Source organism: Lissotriton vulgaris, chromosome 6 (genome assembly GCF_964263255.1).
Source record: "Lissotriton vulgaris chromosome 6, aLisVul1.2, whole genome shotgun sequence".
NCBI classification, from domain to species: domain Eukaryota; kingdom Metazoa; phylum Chordata; class Amphibia; order Caudata; family Salamandridae; genus Lissotriton; species Lissotriton vulgaris.
Window position 1 is genome coordinate 1382821176 of NC_141694.1, and position 20890 is coordinate 1382842065.

Here is a 20890-nt window from a genome sequence, read left to right on the forward strand (position 1 = left end):
CTTATCCATTTAGGTGAGACGATTTGGTGAAATTATCGGGCCTCACACTCATCAAACAGATGCAACTGGACTTAACGGTCCTCAAAACAAATTGGCCGACCACTCGCTTAATATGGACAGAATTCATTTATAGACAATCATGGCAACAGGCCAGATCTCATGCGGCGGTTAAAAAGGCTAGACGAAAATTGAACAAAGCCATGAGAGTATTTTGCAAAGTCATGCAGATTGGGGTTCTGGTACATGAGAATATCACAAGCAGCGAAGGTCATCTCTTTCGAGATGACGGAGTTCACCTGTCTCATTTGGGCATAGCCTACTACTTGGTTGAGATTAGAGATATGCTGGCTCAGGAATTGCAGGTCAATCTGTGGTGCAACTCAAAATTGTGAAAGGATTTAGTTACGTACTTAGGTGGGGCCAGGAAAACTCTTTGGTTTTCCTGGGTGGCAGAAAACCCTCGGGGAGGAAAAGTCTAGAGCGGGCTTCTCCAGTTATTAGTTAGCTAGGGGGACTTCTAGGGAACAATTGTGGGGAAAGATGGAAAGAAAATGTTGGGGAAGTTATGTTAAGTTTGAATACAAGAAATGATATATATATTTGATGGTTTCGGTATAAATTCAGATTTATAATAAAATACAATAAAATGGTTTCATGTTCATTTGCCAAATTACATGTTATAAGATCAAGGAACGGTTATCTGTTGGGAATTCATTATTTCCTGAATAAAGTGGCCTTTTATGCTATAAGAAAACGAGTGGTCTTGAATTTGTGGGCGATGGCCCCGCAGGGGGAGCGGCGCGTGATGTCTCCCCCTGCGGTTTTCGCGCACATTGGTAGGGTCCAGGCGCGAGATAGGCAGGGAGCGTCAGGGCAGATGCGTAGTGCGTAGGTTGTGAGGAGATTAGGCGCAGGCAGGTTAGAGTAGGGGATTTTGCTCTTTTAGCGAAATACCACCCACCCACCCTAAAAAAAAAATGATGATTCTCTATGTATATATATATATATATATAGGTATATAACTGCAGGTTTATATATATATATATATATATATATATATACATATATATATATATATATATATATATATATATATATATATATATATATATATATATATATATATATATATATATATATATATATATACATACATATGTTTGTTTATATATTTATATATTTGCCACTTCAGGATGTGATTCCCATAAAAGATTTCTTGAGGCAGAAAACCCTCGGAGAGGAAAAGTCTAGAGCAGGCTTCTCCAGTTATTAGTTAGCTAGGGGGACTTCTAGGGAACAATTGTGGTGAAAGATGGAAAGAAAATGTTGGGGAAGTTATGTTAAGTTTGAATACAAGAAATTATATATATATTTGATGGTTTCGGTATATATTCAGATTTATAATAAAATACAATAAAATGGTTTCGTGTTAAATTGCCAAATTACATGTTATAAGATCAAGGAACGGTTATCTGTTGGGAATTCATTATATCCTGAATAAAGCGGCCTTTTAAGCTATAAGAAAGCGAGTGGTCTTGAATTTGTGGGCGATGATAAACAGATTAATGACTCATTTTAAGCATAATTATGCGGAAAAGGTATTAGATTTTTTTAAAGTGTGAGAGCTCCTAGGGGAGAACATGGCGGCCGGTTAGGAGCTTCGGTTGCGAGCTCCACTAATGAGGGTTTCAATGATATGCTAAACGGCTGACACAGCAAAAACGCTTACCCGATGTCTTTCTGCTGAATAAGGAGGCTATCTCCCACGGGCGGCGCAGAAATCCACAATCTAACCCGTGTGTGGCTCCGTGGTGTACAGCTTGTACAGGCTCCCTGTCGGGGGTTTGGGCTGGCCGAGGCGGAGGACGTGGATGATCGAGGCTTCTGTGGCGGAGCAGGGTGAAGGGCGGAGTTGCGAGGGAGAACCGCGGGTCCTCGGGAACAGCAGAGTTGGAGGTGGAGCCGGGCCCCCAGCCCGGGGCCGGCTCAATTCTGCACGGCATGGCACTGGAGAACGCGGGGAGTTTCTGGGCTGCTGCTTCAATGTAGTTTCGCCACCAACACTGCTCTATTGGCAAAGTAAGTTTGTGGAGGCTACTAAATAAATGGTTCTATGCTGTTTGGACAATATTGGATCCTTCCTGCTTGGTTTACAGTGCTGGGCGGACCCTTGGGAGGGGGGGGGGTCTTAGAGACTCCACAGGGGAGATAAAGAATACTAGGGATACTAGGAACATTACAACCACAGCCTGCATGAGTTCCATCAGGAAAAGAGGCAAAAACAAAGGCAAAGGCAAACGTAGATTGTCTGACACCCTAAATTCTAGCACGAATTCAGCAGTGTCTTCTGGGGATATATCAAGTTCATTTACACAGATCCCTCTAACACCGACACTGGTTCAATGAAGGAATTGCAATTGAAAAAAAAAACTAGCTATAATTCCAGAGGAAGACTCTATTGAGGGTACGACTCCCTCGGTTATATGCTGAGGAATAAACGGGTGAATTTAGAGCTGTTACCCATAGAGAAAGATATTATTGCTCTCACAGCAATTAGATCTGAAGGGGAGAGGGCGCAAGCTCAGGCTGGGAGCCAAGTTAGGTGTACAACAGAAGGAGATATAGGGACAATCTTTGATAAAAAGTATAGAGAGCAGATTAGAAAAGGGAGCATAGAAGTGGTAGTTTCGACTAGAGCCGCAAAGACAGCCAAAAAAGAACAACAAAAGGAGGGATCAAACTTAAAAGTTACTCCATCCCTTTGTTCCTTTTTTCAGAGTTTAAGGTAAGACATTGCTTCCACACGAGTTATTGAACCTAAAGGAGCCCACTGAGAAACTTTCCTCTAAATGTAAAGTTATATCCCTGACAAAAAGCTTCCAGATTACAAGATACACTAGGCAGGGATGCCCACTTTCTCCCCACCTTTTTAACTTATATATAGAACCTTTGGCTGAGAAGATAAGGAGCTCCTATGATATTACTCCCTTTAGTTTTAATGGATGGAACATGAACGTTGCGTTATACGCTGACGATCCAATGGTATATACAAGTAACCTCAATGACTCTATTAATAGTATAACGGCTATCTTAGATACGTTTGAGAGTATTTCTGGGTACCAAATAAATCACCAGAAGACCAAGGTGCTCCACTGGAACATCACAACATCAGTACTAACGTCGAATAATAAAATTAAATACTTGGGAATAGAAATTTTCAGCAACATTGATGATATAACCCAAGCAAATCTATATATAAAAGTTAAAGAGATGAGGAAATTATTAAAGGCATGGAACAGTTTATCTTCCATGTTTATAGGGAGAGCTAATGTCAGCAAAATGGCAATTTTGCCAAAGTTTACATTTCTTTTCAGTGCTATCCCTCTGGAATTCAGATCATAGAAGTTAAGAAAGATTCAGAGTGAAATAAACACCTTTATTTGAGCCTCCAGAGGTGTTAGGATATCATGGAAAAATTATGTCGTAAGAAAAAGAGAGGGGGAATAGCTAGCCCAGACCTCATGACGTATTATAAAGCCTTCAACTTTACAAGCATCAGGATACTATTTTGTTAAATTCAGTAAAATAAAGATGAAGCGTCCTTGTTGTAATGTTCATGTAGTATATTTATTCTTGAGATTAGATAGAAGGTACAGCATTCAGGTAGGAATGTAATATGGTAAGAAACCCCACCGGGAGCAGATAACTTCCTGCTCAGCCTCCAGGTAACTGATAAATCCCTTGAACAGCAACAGGTAGAATCCTGGATGACATCACACAGACATGACATAGACAAGCAGACACTAACACTAAGGAGGGACAAAGAGAGAGGAAGAGCACAAAGAGAGAGGAAGAGCAGGATATAACATATTTAAACTGCAAACTTTCTATACTGCCTATCGGAAAGCCGTAACCAACAATGATTTTTGTCTCTATAAGTTTGGCCACCCCAAATACTTAAAAAAAATCAAGTTAAAGATTTTAAAGTCAGCGTATAAAGTATGGTATGAAATAAGGAAAATATGGAAACTCCCGTACTACAGCAAGCAGGCCCCAATATGGAACTCTCCGGGCACTCCAGAATGCTTGAAGGACTCCCTCGCAGACCCCTTAAAAAATGCCGGTATATTGAGATGGGGGAGCTCATAGAACATGGTAATCTAATAAGCTGGGATGCATTACTGGAGAGGACTGATGCTACCATTTCAAGGTTTAAATACTATCAGCTGGCAAGCTGGTGCAAGGAACAGGAGAAAATGCCAGAAAAAATGGAAGAAGTAGAGGAAGAAAGACTAAAAGACCCCGCTCCAAAAGAAGTCTCGAAATGGTACTGGTACCTGACCCAAAGGGATGCAGCAGATTTTAATACACGAGACGACATTTGGAAGAAGATCTACCCGGCTCAGGACTTGCAACAGTTATGGCAAGTATCCTGCATTTTTCTTTGGTTTATTACAGTTTCTACACCTCTCAGAAGAAACCATTTCTTTACTTTGCACAGATCCTACTGGACGCCAGAGAGGTTAACAAAAATAAATAATCAGGTGACGAGAAAATGCCCCAAATGTGGCGAAATAAACGCTAATGATATCCACATGTTTCATCTTTGTTCACACCTTGATACCTATTGGAAGGAGATTGGTAAGATAACTAACAAAGCTTTAAACACTGACATGAAGGTAAGCTCTCTTAATGTTATTTTTGGTATATTAGATGGTAACGATCCTGATAGTGCTCTAAATAAGAATCAGATATATCTTTTATTTACCTTGATGTTACTGGCTAGATGTGAGGTATGCAGAAATTAGATCCTTCCATCCCCTCTAAGAGAGATGACTGGCTCTCCCAAATTAACGAGTTTAGAAAACTAGATACTCTTACGGTGGTGTGTAAACATACAAAATATTGGGACCTTTGGGATAAGAATATGGCATAGGGTAGGAAGGAATGTCCAATGATTTCATCAATATGTAATCACTTAATGTCCCAGGATCCATCAGGGTGGCCACGAGAAGGTGGATTTTAAAAGATGTTGTTGGTTGTTTTTAGACATGGTCTAGCCTCTCTTACCTTGGGCAGCTCACTTTCCTCAAGAGGTGACCTGGCTTGCAAAAAACTACAAAGATCGGACAAATGAGAACAAAAAAAAAAACCAAGGAAAAGGTATTAGATTGTTGAATGCTAGAATTTATTGATTTTATTTATTTATTTATTCTAAAGGTTTTATATAGCGCTAGCTGGACCTGAGAGTATCAGAGCGCTCTACAGGATTTGATTAAAACATAGGGACAGTCCAAACTCAGTGCAGTTGATATAATAAGGTAAAGACGTTGGATTTTAAGAATGAATTGAGTTTGGAAGTTCAAGATCATGTAGCAAATTGAAGATAGTAGATCAGGAAGACTGAGAGGAATTATATAATATGTCAGTAGATGGAAAAGGCAAGAGATTTAGAAACAATAGTGGAAGGGAGGGTTGAGGTGAATTATAGGTAGAGGGGGACCTGTATAAGCGGTGCATAAAAGTGGAGTTCATGGCCAGAGACAGTAACTATAATTAAGAACCCCAATATTTGTTGAGAAGGAGCAACTTGATTTTTTTTTGAAGCAGGGGTATGAAGGGTTACGACGTAGATCTTTGGGAAGAGTGCTCCAGATGGAAGGGGCGTTACCAGAGAATGAGAGAGATTGAGTTGCTTTCTTTTTTAGCAGAGGCGGGACTAGGGCAAGAGCGTTAGTACTCCTCATTGTTCTAGTACACCCAGCTTTTTGGAGTTTGTCAGAGAAATAAGAAGGGGTATTATGGTGAAGGGCTTTGTGTGTGATGCAGGCAATACTGTGGGTGGATCTGCCTTCGATCGGAAGCCATTTGAGGTTTTTGAGAACAGGGGAGATGTGATCGTATCACTTACAGTCAGAGATAAGCCTGGCGACGAGGTTAAGAACGGATTTGATAGGGACTAGGTGTACTTTGGGGGGGCCAGCAAGTAATGTATGATGTTACAACGCATACTTTTACAACGCATACCTTTACAACACATTTTTTACAACACAACATCCAATACAACCCATTCCATTACAACGCATGCCACAACAACAAATTTTTAAAAACTACCTTTACAACGCATTCCATTACAATGCATACTACCTTTACAACACATACCACCACAACGTATACCATTACATTGCATGTATGGTAAGTATTGGATAGTGTAGCGGTTAAAATCACTATTCTAACTCCAGCGGGTGCAACAGTAGGGTAAGTGTTGTATAGTGTAAGGATACTATGCGTTGTGATGGTATGCGTTGTAATGGTATGCGTTGTAATGACTGCGTTGTAATGACATGCGTTGTAGTGGTATGCGTTGTAGTGTCATGCGTGTTAATGGTTGCGTTGTAATGGCATGCGTTGTAATGGATGTTGCGTTGTAAAAGTTTTGTTGTAATGGTGGGGCATTTTAAAAGTTGCGTTGTAAAGGTTGTTTCCCGCCAGCAAGAGTGGCGTTGCCATAATCAATTCTAGTCAGGACCAGTGATTGTACAACTGATTTAAAGTTATCTGCTGGAATGAAGGGTTTGATTTTTTGAAGATGATGTAGTGTGAAGAGAGCACCTTTTACCGAGTTTTTTATATGGGGAGTAAGATTGAGGTTTTGATCAACGCTAACGCCGAGGGATTTGACCAAGTAGGAGATGGCGAGAGAGCAGTTGAGAGCTTTAATGTCCGTGATGCAGTGTTGATTAGGGAGCGAGAATAGGATGATTTCCGATTGATCTCATCCACTGGTAATTGCTCGGGCCTCCTCCTAGTCCACACCGTGCAATCTCATTTTGGACCCAGCCATATACAAATAAGACTTGACTCTGCTCCAATAGGAATAAACTATCCCGAACTGCCAGGCCATGTCCTCCCAGGACTGGAACACAAGCAACCGAAAACCCATTTTGCCCTTTTTGGAGCTCATCAATTGGGTTTCTTACTTGTTTGTTACTTTGTGCTGTCACTGAGACACCTGCTCTCCCTCTATCCTAAGATTATATGACCTTTTGTTTCCTGCACTCCACAATTTTGGTTCCTTTCCTTTTCTTGCTAGCCTCATTTCCTACTCACATCCTCTGATATTTCCGCCCTTGACATCGCCATGTTACCAAGGTTTTCATCAGTGCCTGTATGTCTTTTCCCAGTTCTAGGCCACTGCTACCTCAGTTCTTCCTCAATTTAGTCCTTAGATCTTGCTGCAAACCTTTCCAGATGTCCCTATTTTTAAGCCCAGCATTCCTCCACTCGTGCATCTTGCCTGGTGACACTTTCAATGATGAACAATGCCAGTGTCTCTACTCTCCATCTATATCTAGCCTGACCCCCTTCTGTCTGGCTTAGAGCCATCTATGAGTCTCCTGACATTTTCATCACTGATGCAGACATTGTGCTAGTGAAATATACACTCTCAGCCCTCCACTGTCAAACTTACTTAATTTTATCTCGATGCTCCATGGCAGACCAGCGTGCTCCGTTGTGTAATTATTATATTTCAATGGGGTAAACCAGTAAACCTCAACAGCCGGTTAGCGTTTAAAAATAAAGAAACAAATGGACCTGTCAGGCAGAACGACTCTCAGTTCAAAGAAGCAGTTGCTTATTAACTGTACAATTTAGATATAAATCCTCTGAAAATCTATTGTGTATGGATAGAAACCTTGCATGTACTGAAACAACTATACATTTAGAATATTTACATACAGAATACTGGAAGTTGCTTCGCTGGTGTGAAGAGAAAAGTGTTTGTGCAGTGTAGCAAGTGATTAAATGTGACTGAAAACCCAAGATTAAAAAGCAGTGCATCAATCTCCTGCAAAATGTCTACCTTAAGTGGTTTGGTTTAGGAATCTAGTAAGTACCGGGAAACAGGTAATTCTTCTTTAGTACCCTTCAGGGATATGCAGACAGTACATGCAAATGTTAAGATCGTCAACGTTTTGGCCCAAGTATTGCTGTTATTTACAACCATCTATGTGGGTCTTCATCAGGACATATATGGGGCAACCTGTGGTCGCATGGAGCTAAGAAAGATAAACTTAGAGAATAATTGGGGATCCCTTCCTTCAAAAATTGTAGATGACTATTGTGCAGAACAAAAGCACAGGTGCACTACACAACAGAACTTAATCAAGAAGGACAGTTATGAAGTCCATATCCAGTAAAGAATGTTCTCCAATTTTTTATTTTATTCCTCTTTTATTCCGATTTAAATTCCAGTAGGTAAAACACAGAGTCCAGTTTTAATGACTCAACACACAGTATAGCTGAGGGAACAAGCATTGTGACCGTAGGTGCCATTCAGTGTGCACACAGATCCCAGCTAGCATAGAAGGGACAAGATTGATGGAGTGATCACAGGTTAGGTGCTGGTAGCTAGAAGGTTCCACTGTTAGGTCTAATTGTTTATAGATGACTATGGTGCTTGTCCCAAGGATGGACTCCTTAGTTTTAATAAATATCTACAGCTCAAAGTGCCATCAGCCCAAGGACATTGTAACCTTTCAATTTCATTGGGAGTAGGCACCTACAGGCTGATGTGTTCATAGCTCACTAAACTGGCAAATGGAATTAGTCACTCCCTTCACCTCCATTCCTGCCCTTGATAAAATCCTGTCCCCATTATGCTATGGCGACTTCCTTTTCATTAGGTATTTTATGCCTCAGTTGTGATGCTTTGCCTGTTACTGCTACCACTAATCTTCGGCCTGGACTATACTTACACTCAGTTTTGCCCACTGACATTCTGGCAACCTTAAAATCATATGTGAAATTATTTGTTCTTCAATGAAAGTTTGAAATAGATACTTTTTCTTTGCCACCTTTACCATCAATGCATTACCATCAACTGTACAGTATTATTATTATTGTGTCTTTTATAAAGCGCGCAGCTACCCCAACGGGGTGGCCCGGCGCTAATTGAATGTAAAGGGGTCCCTACAGAAGAAACCTGAGACAAGCAGTTACCGGCAAAAGAGGAAGGTTTTCAGAGCGCGGCGGAATTCCGATTCCGTACTACTCATGCGCAGGTTGAGAGGCAACTTGTTCCAGCATTGGGCAGCAACCAGCTCAAATGTTCTGCCTCCAGAGCGAGATTTTTTAAATCTGGGTGTGACCAGCAGGCATTGAGAGTTGGAACGAAGCAATCGGGGGTTACAGTCAGGGCGAAGGATGGATCTCAGATGGGCAGACTCCTTGTCCTGCGTGGCGCGGTAAGCTAGTGTCCTAGCTTTAAAGTCAATGCGCTTGCTCATGGGTAGCCAATGCAATTCGCGGAGGTATGGAGAAATATGCTGTCGGCGTGAGAAACCCCCAATCAAACAAGCCGCTGCATTTTGGACCATTTGGAGTTTGTGCCAAAGGCCAGAGGGTAATCCTAAATAAAGTCCATTTGCATATTCCAAATGGGAGATAATCAATACATGAACAATTGTTTTCCTATGGGCGGACGGCAAATAATTGATACGTTTTTTTTGAGTTTTAATCTTGGAAAAACAGGCAGCAGAGACTGATTGAACCTGACAGCATAAAGACAGCTGTTGGTCCCAGCGAACTCCAAGATTCCTGACTGAGTCCTTAGGAATAAGGGCTTGGCTCAGATCTTCCGGCCACTAAATGTTAGAATCTAGAGGGGAGGGCTGGTTGAAGAAGAGCACTTCAGTCTTAGTTGCGTTCAGTCTTAGGGAATTGAGATCCATCCAGTGAGCAATGTTTCTGATGCAGGATTTAAGGGGTTCAAAAGAAAAAGTGGACGGATCCTCAAAAGTGAAAAGCAGCTGAATGTCGTCAGCATAAGATGTAGTTTTAATGCCGGACTTGGAAATCATATCCGCTAGCGGGGAAAAATAAACATTAAAAAGAAGAGGGTTTAAAGACGAGCCCTGAGGAACGCCCCATCTCAATGGCCTAGGCGTAGAAGTGAAAGGGGGAGTATGAATCAGTTGTGAACGTTTTGACAGAAAAGAACCAATCCATTTTAGGACATTGCCCTGGATTCCCAAGGCATTCAGTCTTTTTAATAGGATGGGGTGGGAGACGGTGTTGAATGCTGCTGATAAGTTCAGCAGCACCAACACCGCCCTTGGTCCTCGGTCTAGCGTCCAGCGGACAGAGTCTGCCATCTCAATAAGGGCCAACTCCGTACTATGGCCTTTACAAAAGCCATGTTGGGAGTCATGGAAAAGGCCACGGGTCTCAATAAAACCAGCGATTTGCTGATGGGCAAATCGCTCGAGTATCTTGGCAGGGGCAGGAAGGAGAGATATCGGTCTATAATTAGCGGGGTTACCTGGATCTAAGTTGGCCTTTTTTAAAATAGGGAGAAGGAAAGCCTGTTTCCAGGCTTCCGGGTAAGTGCCCGAACTCAAAGAGAATTCCATAATGGATTGAGGTAGGGGTTGAGAAAGGAAGCCAAGGCTTTATATTGTTTTACTGGCCAGGGATCCACTGGGGATCCTGACCTGCATCTGAGTAATTCCTGTAATGAAGACTCTTCCGATATCACTGAAAAGTCGGCAAAGACTGGGCCAGAATGGATTGTGCCAGTAGGGTCCACTATGGACCCGGTATTCTCATGGAGAGGGAACGAGGCATGGATCTGGGCAATCTTGTCCTCGAAGTATTTAGACAGCTGGGAACAGAGTTCTTGGGAGGCGGGCTGTTGTCGGATCAGAGCCTGGGGATCGATGAAAGACAGTAAGACTCTACATGTACATGCTGCGACCTATGCATCTCTTTATACATGTCTTCTTTACTAGGGTTACTGTGTGGGAAGTTTGCAGGCATGCTGAATGGCAGGAGACAAAGTGGGCTAGGAAAGGTAACGGTGATATTCACAGCCTTTAGATGAGTACAAATCACAAAGGGGTAAAAAAAAGTCTGAGCAGTTGTGATGAAAGAGTGGAGAGCATGACCAGCAGTATAGCAAGGGAGTATTTTCGAGTTGAGTGATGTAGCCTCTAATGAGACTGGAGGGGGCGAGAAACCTCCACTCAGAGGGGAGAAGAAGAGAAGAACCTGTAATAAAAGTGGTCAAAGGGCAAAGAACGTGTGGCGAGGGAGTGGAGAATAGGGAGTATGTAGTGAGAGAGGGGCAGAAGTGAATATATGTGTTGATGTTGCTATAAATGTGATTCCTGGTTGGCTGAGGTATTCACCCATGCCAGGCAGGAACCACCACACCAGTCAGGGTAAGCTAGATACACACTAAAAGGCAACCTGTGCTCACCCTCTAGTAGCTAGTCACAGAACAGTTAGGTTTATCTAAAGGCAATGTATGAAGTATTTGTGCAACACATACACACACACACACAGTAACACAATAAATACACCCCACACAGGTTTAGAAATGTAACAAATATATTCATCTGAGCAAAATGAGATGAAAATGACAAAGATCCAATCAATAGAAGTCAAGATATGAATTTTTAAAGAATAAATGCAAAATCAGTGCTTAGAAATCAATGCTAGACCAGTGAAAATATGAAGTTCAAGCCGTCCGCGATCGTGGACAGGTTGGCTACAGGACTCAGACAGGCCTGCTAACAAAGTACCTCAAAGACTCAAGACAAGGAGGAGCGTTGTCGTTGTCAATCCTTGGATGGATGCAAACATCGGCACCGATCCACACCGTTGATGAAAGCTTCCATGTCAAACCCTATTGTGATGCAGGTGCTGTGTCAATGTCAAGTCGCGCTATCTGTTGGCATAGAGCCGCACTGGCTGTAGAATCGCTGTTGTTGAGGGGGCACTGCTTCAGTGATGAAGGAAAGGCATTGGTTCCGATTGGCGCGAAGGCATTGCCTTTGATGTGGAGAAAGCTGCAAGAACCCACTTTTGAGGCCCTGAACTTGGAGAGGGGCACCTCAGACAAGTATAGGACTCACCAAAGGCATCTGCCTGCAGCACCAGCAGAATTACAGGAAGTCATTTATGTCCCTGAGACTTCAGCAAATAGGAGGCACGCCAGCAAACCCTTGGAGATTTTTTGGTGGAAAGGCAGAGTTAAGCTCTCCTTCAGGAGAGTGAGGGAGCAGCAGGCAGCAGGGCAACAGGCAGAAAAGCAGTCCTTCCAGAAATCAGTTGAGTCCTGTAAGCAGCACAGCAGTGCTTCTGACAGACGTTCAGTTCAAGGTTCGGAAGTATCTGATTTGGGGGTCAAAGCCCCAGTAGTTATAGGCAAAAGTGCCCTTGATGTAAAAATAGTTCTCTAAAATGCACAAAGATCCCTTTAAACTCAGTCCTGTCTGCCAGGCTACCTGTTGAGTGGTAAATCAGCGCTTTGTGTGTGGACAGGACACTACCTTTTGAAGAATCAGTTTCAGTCCCTTCTATTACCCCCTGCGCAGGAAGATCCATCGGATAGCAGATGAATACAGATGAGTGCCTAGAATGTAGATGGATCTCACCTTCCTGTGCTTGTAGCTATCTACAAGGAATGTACAAAGTGTAGCTGACACCCATTCAATACGTGTTTTGAAGTCGGGCTGTCAGGCACAAAGTGCAGTAAGTACAGGAAATGCCCACTTTCTAAAAGTGGCATTTTTAAAACAGTGATGTTATTTTCAACTTCATCAGTAAGGAAGATTTAGTGTTACCATTCTAAACATATGAAATATGAAACATGAAAAAGCTACTCCATTCTGATCAGCAATTACAGCTTTAAAGTGTATTAAGGAATTCCAATGCTGGCCTGTAAGAGGGGGAGGCCTTACAGTAGTGAAAATGAAATAGGCTGTTTGTATCAGGACATTCAGAACATACCATGTCCTACTTTTTACTTAGGGTTGACATATATTTAATAAAAGGGGAGTTAAAGCTTGGCAAGTAGTTTTAGATTGCATTTGACTAGCAATAAGTCCTGGCTAGCCATTCAAATATTTTATAGAGTATGTGGGGCACTTGGATTTATTTACAGGGCTAGAAGATTAATGTAGCTTTTTGTCCCTTAGATAAGAACACCTTTTCCAAAGAATCCACACTCCTGATCCTCATGAAGCCCTTACTGCCTTGCCAAACTGCCACTGGAGGAAAATGAGTTGCATACAAACAAAAAAAGTCCACAGTTAACATTTTTCACAGGGGGAACACCCAAACCAACTGTAAACTGTACTCAAGAGCCAGGTTGACCCATGTCTCAAAACTAGTGACAACAAATTGGAATCTGCCAAGTCCATTGGCTGGCAGAGGTCCCATCTATGCCTGATCCTGGCAGTGCGCCCATTGTGCTTACAGTTCCCTACTGCTCTGCAGAGGAGTTTTCTGTGAAACTGCTCATGCCAACATAGCAGCACCACTTTCATAAAAAATGTAGCAGTGGGAGGGATGCCATGTTTCAACGACCGTTGTGCATTTTGTTTGGCAGAAACATATGTACAAAACAGTAGTTGTCTTTCTTTCAAAATGACATTAAGATAGTTTTCACTTTGAACATAGCAGCAACTCAGTTTTTCTTTCCTTGCTTTGCAGGTTCGGGCAGGATACGCTTTTGGATGGGCCTTCTGATGTTCACGAACCCCTGGTCCAGTGGCAGATGGATCACTATCCAAATATGTTTGCCATGAGAGCTCCCATAAGCTCTGCTGTCAGAAACTTAGCAAGCAAGCATTTCTTTTATCTGGCAGCTAAATAAGATAAAACTTCTCAAAAGATTCTACCATTGTTAAACAATCCCATAAATCATACATGTCCATATTTTCAAGAACATTAAGGCGTTTACTTCGCTTGAAATAAAAAATGACTTTCATATCTATAGATTAGTATTCCTTTGTACCAGTATTTTGTATTATGAAATTTTACATCAATTTTATTCAGAAGCAAAATCCTCTTTCTTGAGTAAAAAACCGAAGAAACATGGTGGACGGAAAAGAATAACCTATCATTTTATGCAAAATAATTTTTTTTCAGAATTAATGCTCGATGTGCTTGATTTAGTATCTTCTCACATCGTCAAGGTCTTTTGTTACCTTTAAGTCACTTCATAGCCTGCACTTCGCAAGTTGAGTGCCTTACATTTGACAATTCGGAAATATCTCACTGTTCGAATTTTTTCCCATGCCTAGCATGGCATATTTCATCCTCAATCTGCATTTATTAAAATGACAAACCTGTTTGTGTACTGTTCTGGTGTGGACATGTTGTACTGATAGTGATAGTTCACTTGATCTCTGAATAAGGGTGTAAGATGTCTAATTGTAATCAGTAATAACTACACAAAGGTATATGATTAAAGCACTGAAGGAGCCCAGAAGGGCAAAACATGTGTAGGCTGAGAATTGCAGATTTTTTTTCATCCAACACATCAACCTTCTTGGGATGTCAGAGAAATCAAAGAGGCACAGATAAAGTTTGATGATGGGTGCAAACATTTAATGCCATGATTATAAGTTTACTGCAGTATAACACCCCTGCACAAATCCCTAGCGTGACTACGCAAGTTCTGCCCACCCATAAAGTTGGCCATATCTGTTAATTACCTGGTGAAATAAAGTCTGCACCCTTTGATAAATTTGTCCAGCTTATACCTGCAGGAATTTTAACAACTGAAAATAGACAAGGTGATTTTGGTGCGTAAACTATAGGTACAATTTGTCACACATTAAATTCTGAACTCTTGGGGGCAAATATGTGAAAAGTGGCGCAGAGCAGGAGTATATCACCTGGCTGCACTGAACTGCGTCACTCGGCAAGGGCAGTAATGAGCCCAATTTTAAGGCATACAGCACATTTCTCTGTTTCCCCCCTGCACTGCTGCACAATGGGCTGCCTAGCGCCAATGCAGGCTCCCTTGTACCATTGTGCAAGGGTCCCTGTTTTGACTACAGGATTATGAGAGGCATATTCCTCTGTCGATGTGTGCTCCAAAACACAGCACGCTTGGAAAAAGGAAATAACAAGGAGAAATAAAAATATTTCTACTTGTTACGACCCTCCTGGGGAGGAGTATAATTTTGGTACACTCTCTGTTTTACAAGGTCCTGTAAATATGGAAATGTGCCAAAAACCATGGGAGTTGTGTGGGAACACCCATGCAACACCCATGGAATGCCTTCCCAGGGCAGAATAACGCAACACAACGCACTGCATTGCATTACTCCAGATTTTTGGAGCCACTCTAAGTGGCTTTGCGTGGCTTCAAAATTCTGACTTGGAGGTTCATGTCACGCATGCACCACACGTTGCTTGGAGCAAACGTGAACCAACCCTCTCAAGGATTTGCCTCTTTGAGTCTTATTTTATGGGTGCAAGAAATGTCACCTACCCATCCACGGTGCTCGTAATTAGGACCTTACTGGGGATAAAGTTAATAACAATTGAAATATAAGCAATTAGAAGGATTAGCAGTGCGATCAGACTGCAGAAAGCAGCCTTTAAGTATGATGCATGGGCAAAACAAGCAAAATGAAGAAATTGGATCATAGAAATCAAAGTCAAATATTGCACTTTTTTTTAGATGATGTAAGAATAACTGTAGACCTTGTAATGCCTAAGGACTCCTAGGTGCAAAAACTGTTGAAGATACTGACCTTGATAATCCATGCAGAGTTGTCATGTGACAACACCCATTTACAGAAGGAATGGCTGGCTTGAAGTGTCATGTATGATTTGTCTCCCATAAAGTGGGAGTGATAATTAATAGCGCAAACATTTGCACTGTAAACAACAACTAGCACAACCTGCATAAGGTAACAGGGGGCAAGTCTATAGATAGAGCAGTATGTCATAATATAGATTTATAAAAACTGTATTTTTTTCTTTAACCACATGGCTGCTAGGCGTTTTCCCGTCCTGCGCTGAAGAACCAAAATCACCATTAATCATGACGAGCTGGCCTTGTCATCCGCGCACGGCAGGTAAGCGCCATGACGAGCCCAAGCCGTCATTAGCTTCGAAGGGGTTAATACTGTGGTACAACACAATGGCTAGAATTAGAGTAATGACTTAAATGAGGCTTCAGTGAAGGCAGGAGATTTTGGTAAATATAATAGGTTGTGAGACGGGAAATGTAGTACGTAAGTTAGGAAAAGAAAGTTTTAGGAGTCATCATTAAATTAAAAAGAGTGTTTCACATTCTAAAGATTGAGACCAGAATACACCTGGGCATACAGGACTGTTGAAGGATCGAGACACCTGAGGCTACCCTAGGAGATAAAACAGTCTGTTATCTCCTGAAACATGATTCACTGAGGCTGTATCATGAATCAGCTTTGCTGTTCTTCTGGAAAGTGATATAAAAGCTGAGAGGAGTAAACCTTGAGAAGTAGGAGAAGATCATGGTGGGTTATCCTGATTAACCCTGTCTTGGGTGTCCTGATTTGGAAAGTCAAAGACCTACAAGATGACTCAAGTAATATTGTTGCACTAGTTTTCTGACATTTAATGAGATATTAAAAGATATTAAAGAAAAGACGAGCAGATGATAGTTGTCAATATCTACTTATGCCATTTGAACAGAGATAAGAACAAAGCATGTTAACCTCTGAACCAACCCAATCAGAGATCAGAGATCTCACCAGCATCATCAACACCTCTCCAAAGCAACATTCCCGGGCAGATGGAATCACACAGAGGTCAGTATCTCTCCTAAAAAACCCTCTGAAAACCCCAGTGACCTCAAAAACTACTGACCAATCTCCCTGCTCCCCTACCCAGCCAAAGTACTCCAGAAATCTGTCAGCCAACAGCTCACCGAATCCCTGGAACACAACCACCTTCTTGAAGCCTCACATTTAGGATTCAGTGCCAACCACAGCACCAAGACTGCGCTGATCACTGCCAGCTATGACACCAGAACTCTCCTCGACCACGTAGAAATGGTGTCTCTGACCCTCCTCGACCTCTGTGTAGCATTCAACACCATCTCCCACCAAACCCTCATCAACAGACTCTTCGACATTGGCACATAGAAAAACGCGCTCAAGTAGATCACCTCCTTCCTCTGACTATGCACACAGAGCATCCGGCTGCCTTCCTACACTTCTGCTCCCAAGGACATCATATGCAGTGTACACAAGTATCCTCCCTCACCCCCACCCTGTTCAACATCTACATGATTCCCCTCACAGACATCATCAGATCCCAAGGACTCAACGTAATCTCCTACGCAGACAACATTTGACTAATCCTCTCTCTCACTGAGGACACCTCCAAAGCCAAAACCAACTTCTGCAACTCAATGACGAAGGTAGGCAAATGGATGAGAGACAACTGCCTCAAACTCAACTCTGACAAAACAGAAGTACAGATCTTTGAGATGAACACCTGTGTATGGGATCACAGCTGGTGGCAAACAGAACCCTGACAGACACCGACACCGACTGACCATGTACACAACCTTGGCAGCATCCTCAACAGCCAACTGACCATGAAATGACTGATCAACGAAGCCACCTCCACCGCTTCCACATCCTTCACATGTTCTGCAGAATCTTCAGATGGACCCCAAGTAGCCCTAGAGAGACTATCAATCAGGTCTTCGTCACCAGCCTCCTGAAATACTGCAATGCTCTCTATGCCAGAATCTCCACTCAGCTCCTCAGAAAAATCCAGACCATGCAGAACACAGCAACCAGACTCGTCTTGGACCTCACCACATGAGCCCACATCACACCACACCTCAGAAACCCTCAGAAACCTCCACTGGCTCCCCATCCAGAAGTGATGTCAGGTCAAGATCCTCACACTTGCCTACAAAGCACTGCAATACAAGGACTATCCTACATCTACCACTGACTGAACTTCAATCTACCCACAAGACACCTGCGCTTCGCCTCACTCGCCCTCACCCCCGTCCGACGTAGCTGTAGCAGGGGTCACTCCTTCTCCTACATTGCCACCAAAACATGGAATGACCTGCCCCTTCACCTTTGAACAGCACCTTCCCTGGTGGACTTCAAAAAGAAACTCAAGACCTTACTTTTCAACTGAGACACAGCACCCAGATACCCTTAGGGGTGACAGTGATGCGCTATAAAAATGCTTCTTGATTGATTGATTGATTGATTGAGGTCATATCAAGGAAAGTATACAGGTATTCCTATTGAGTTAGGAGGTGGCTTAAGCCCCAATATATCACCTGTGTACCTTAGGCTTCAGATTAAAAAACAAGTACACTAGAAAAACTGAGCAAATTCCAGAAACTCAAGAATCAGGGTGAGAGACCTCAAACAAGGCAGCAGTTCAGACGCATTTTACATACTTCACATCCTACAAACCTGAATGGCAGATTCTAATGTGACAGACTAGAATGAGGATGATTTTAAGAGGGGAAGTCTGAACATAAGTAGTCTGCCTATTTACAAATATGGATTCTTTTGAATGAAGCTTGGTTTTGGCATTCGAAGTTGTCAGGGACTCTCCTACCCAGTGTTGAAAGGGGAGTAGAAATTGACTGTTTACAGATAGATGGAGTAATTGCTGAGAGAAAGAGTGCTATTAGGTAGGATTATATAACTAAGCAGGCATTATCACTATTACAACAAAAATAGTTACTTTGTGTGAAATGGACCCAAAGAGGTAGTGAAAGAAGGTAGAAACAATTGTTTGTCCGTTTCCCCCGGAAAGTGAAGATTGGAGGTGCAGCAAGAGCTTCCTAAATATAGGGGAGCAGGGTTAGTTTCATACTGAAGCAACAATAAATCACTGCTGCATCCCACCAAGCAATGAAAGTAAACACAAAAGGGGGATAGATGTACAAAGCTATTTAGTGACGGCAAAGCCAGTGATTGCCTAAATCAAAAGGGTTGGCAAATAGTTTGTGGATTTTTTTGTATGTTGTAAACCCATTTGTCATTCAGTAAGTGCTTACTGAATTCCATTCTGGGTTTAGAAATGCATTCTAAATCGCAATTTAGAAAGTAGAAAACTATCATATTGGAGCTACAGCCCACAGCGACCATCTCCCACAAGAGATCACAATGTAAATGCAGGCTGCATCCCCAACACAGTCAGTAAACGTCCAGCATGTACAACCAAAACAGAAGGCCTAAATGTAAAACCCACAACTTAGAAGGGCTGTCAGTATTAGTAAATAACATCCTGCAGGAAAAACTAATTTCAGAACCAAATTCTCTAGCAAACAGGGAAAACTTTACAACAACATTAGGAGAAGCATACACAGTAAAAAAAACATGACAGAGGGAAACATCAAAAATGAGAGAGGAGTATCCGCTTATATCAAATAACAAGCAAGCAAAGCAGCTTAAAAAGTCCATAAATCAAGCAGTACAAAAACTCCAAAGAGGACGTTAAAACACTAAGCAAACTGAGGCAACTGAAAGTAACGTACAAAAAACTAATCTGGCAGCTCAAAAAAGAAACAGAAGAGAGCTTGTGGGCTTGTGAGCTTGTGGGCTTATGGGTACTGCACGACATCAAGAGCAATAACAGCTCACGATTATGGTGCACTATTAACACCTTACTAAATCATCTGACCCAAGGGATGGACTCACATTTAACGGAAGAAGCCTGGACAAAATTCCTTCTTAGCCACTTCAACAGGGGATCTACTAGTGACCTCAACACAAACACAATTTGGAACCAACAAGAGCCAAAAGGAATCTACAACGAACATAGCTGGACACCCACCACAATGACAATTTCTGCCAATCTCTAAAAGAATAACTAAGGGCAGAAGAGAGGGTACTCTGGACCCCAATGGGATACACCCTATCCTATTCAAATCTGACTGCGAATACTGGGCTGAAGCACGCAAACCAGTCTTTAAAGTAATCATACAAACAGATTCAATGCCAGCATCCTGGAGGGGCTCTATCATTATGCCGATCTACAAAAAGAATAGCAGGAATGAGTCAAAAAACTACCAGTTAATAGCCCTGTTAGACAGTGATGTCAAATACAATGCTGGGCTCATCTCTCATGAACTAACAAACTGGGCAACAGAAAATGCAATCACTACCTTAAACCAAACAGGTTTTTTTTAGACACATGGGGACCACAACCAACATTTTAACTCTCTCCTTACTGATTGATGATACACCAGCAGCCAAAAAGCTTCTGTATGTACGCTTAATTGATTACAGCTCAGCATTTGACCAGAGCAATAGAAATATACTGTGGCGTAAGCTAGCCAAACGGAAGATTCCACCTTCCCTCCTAAAACAACTAACTCTCTTGCCTACTAATACATGGGTACAAGTAAAACTGGGGGCTGGCAATTATCTGACAATGGGGTTGAAACAGGGCTATGTACTACCTCCTACCCTGTTTAACCTCTTTATGTTAGACATGACAACCAGGCTAAATGAGTGCAATTCCCACACCCCTAAGATGGGGGCCTGACCGTCTCTAACTTACTATACGAAGATGATCTTGTATTCATTAGCAGAACGCAAATTGGCCTTCAATGCTTATTAGATGCAACACAAACCTACTCTGACAAAACCAGACTTGCCATAAACTAGGATAAATCAAAATGCAGGCTCCTTAACCAAGGGAGGGCCAAAGGAGACAACCATTGGCATGTGGCCAATCAGCGGCTGGAAGTTATCCAAGAGTGCAAACAACTGGCAGTCACTATAGATAACAAAGGATCCTTTTCACCACCAAAGGACGACATAAAAAAGGCATTGCAACAACCATGGCATTGAGAAATTAAAACACAAGATTACTGGCACAAGCTACTCATCGATACTACAGGTGATCTAGGCAAAACGTATACCGACAATCATTTACGGTAGCAAGGCCGTGGAAAGGAGAGACACAGTCACATTGATGCCACGATAACAAGAGCCTTTAGAGTGATCTTTAGCTTACCCAGATACACATCTCCATCCCAAATCCGATTAGAATTCGGAATGCATAGGAAGGGCTAGCCCATAAAGGAGCATACATCAAA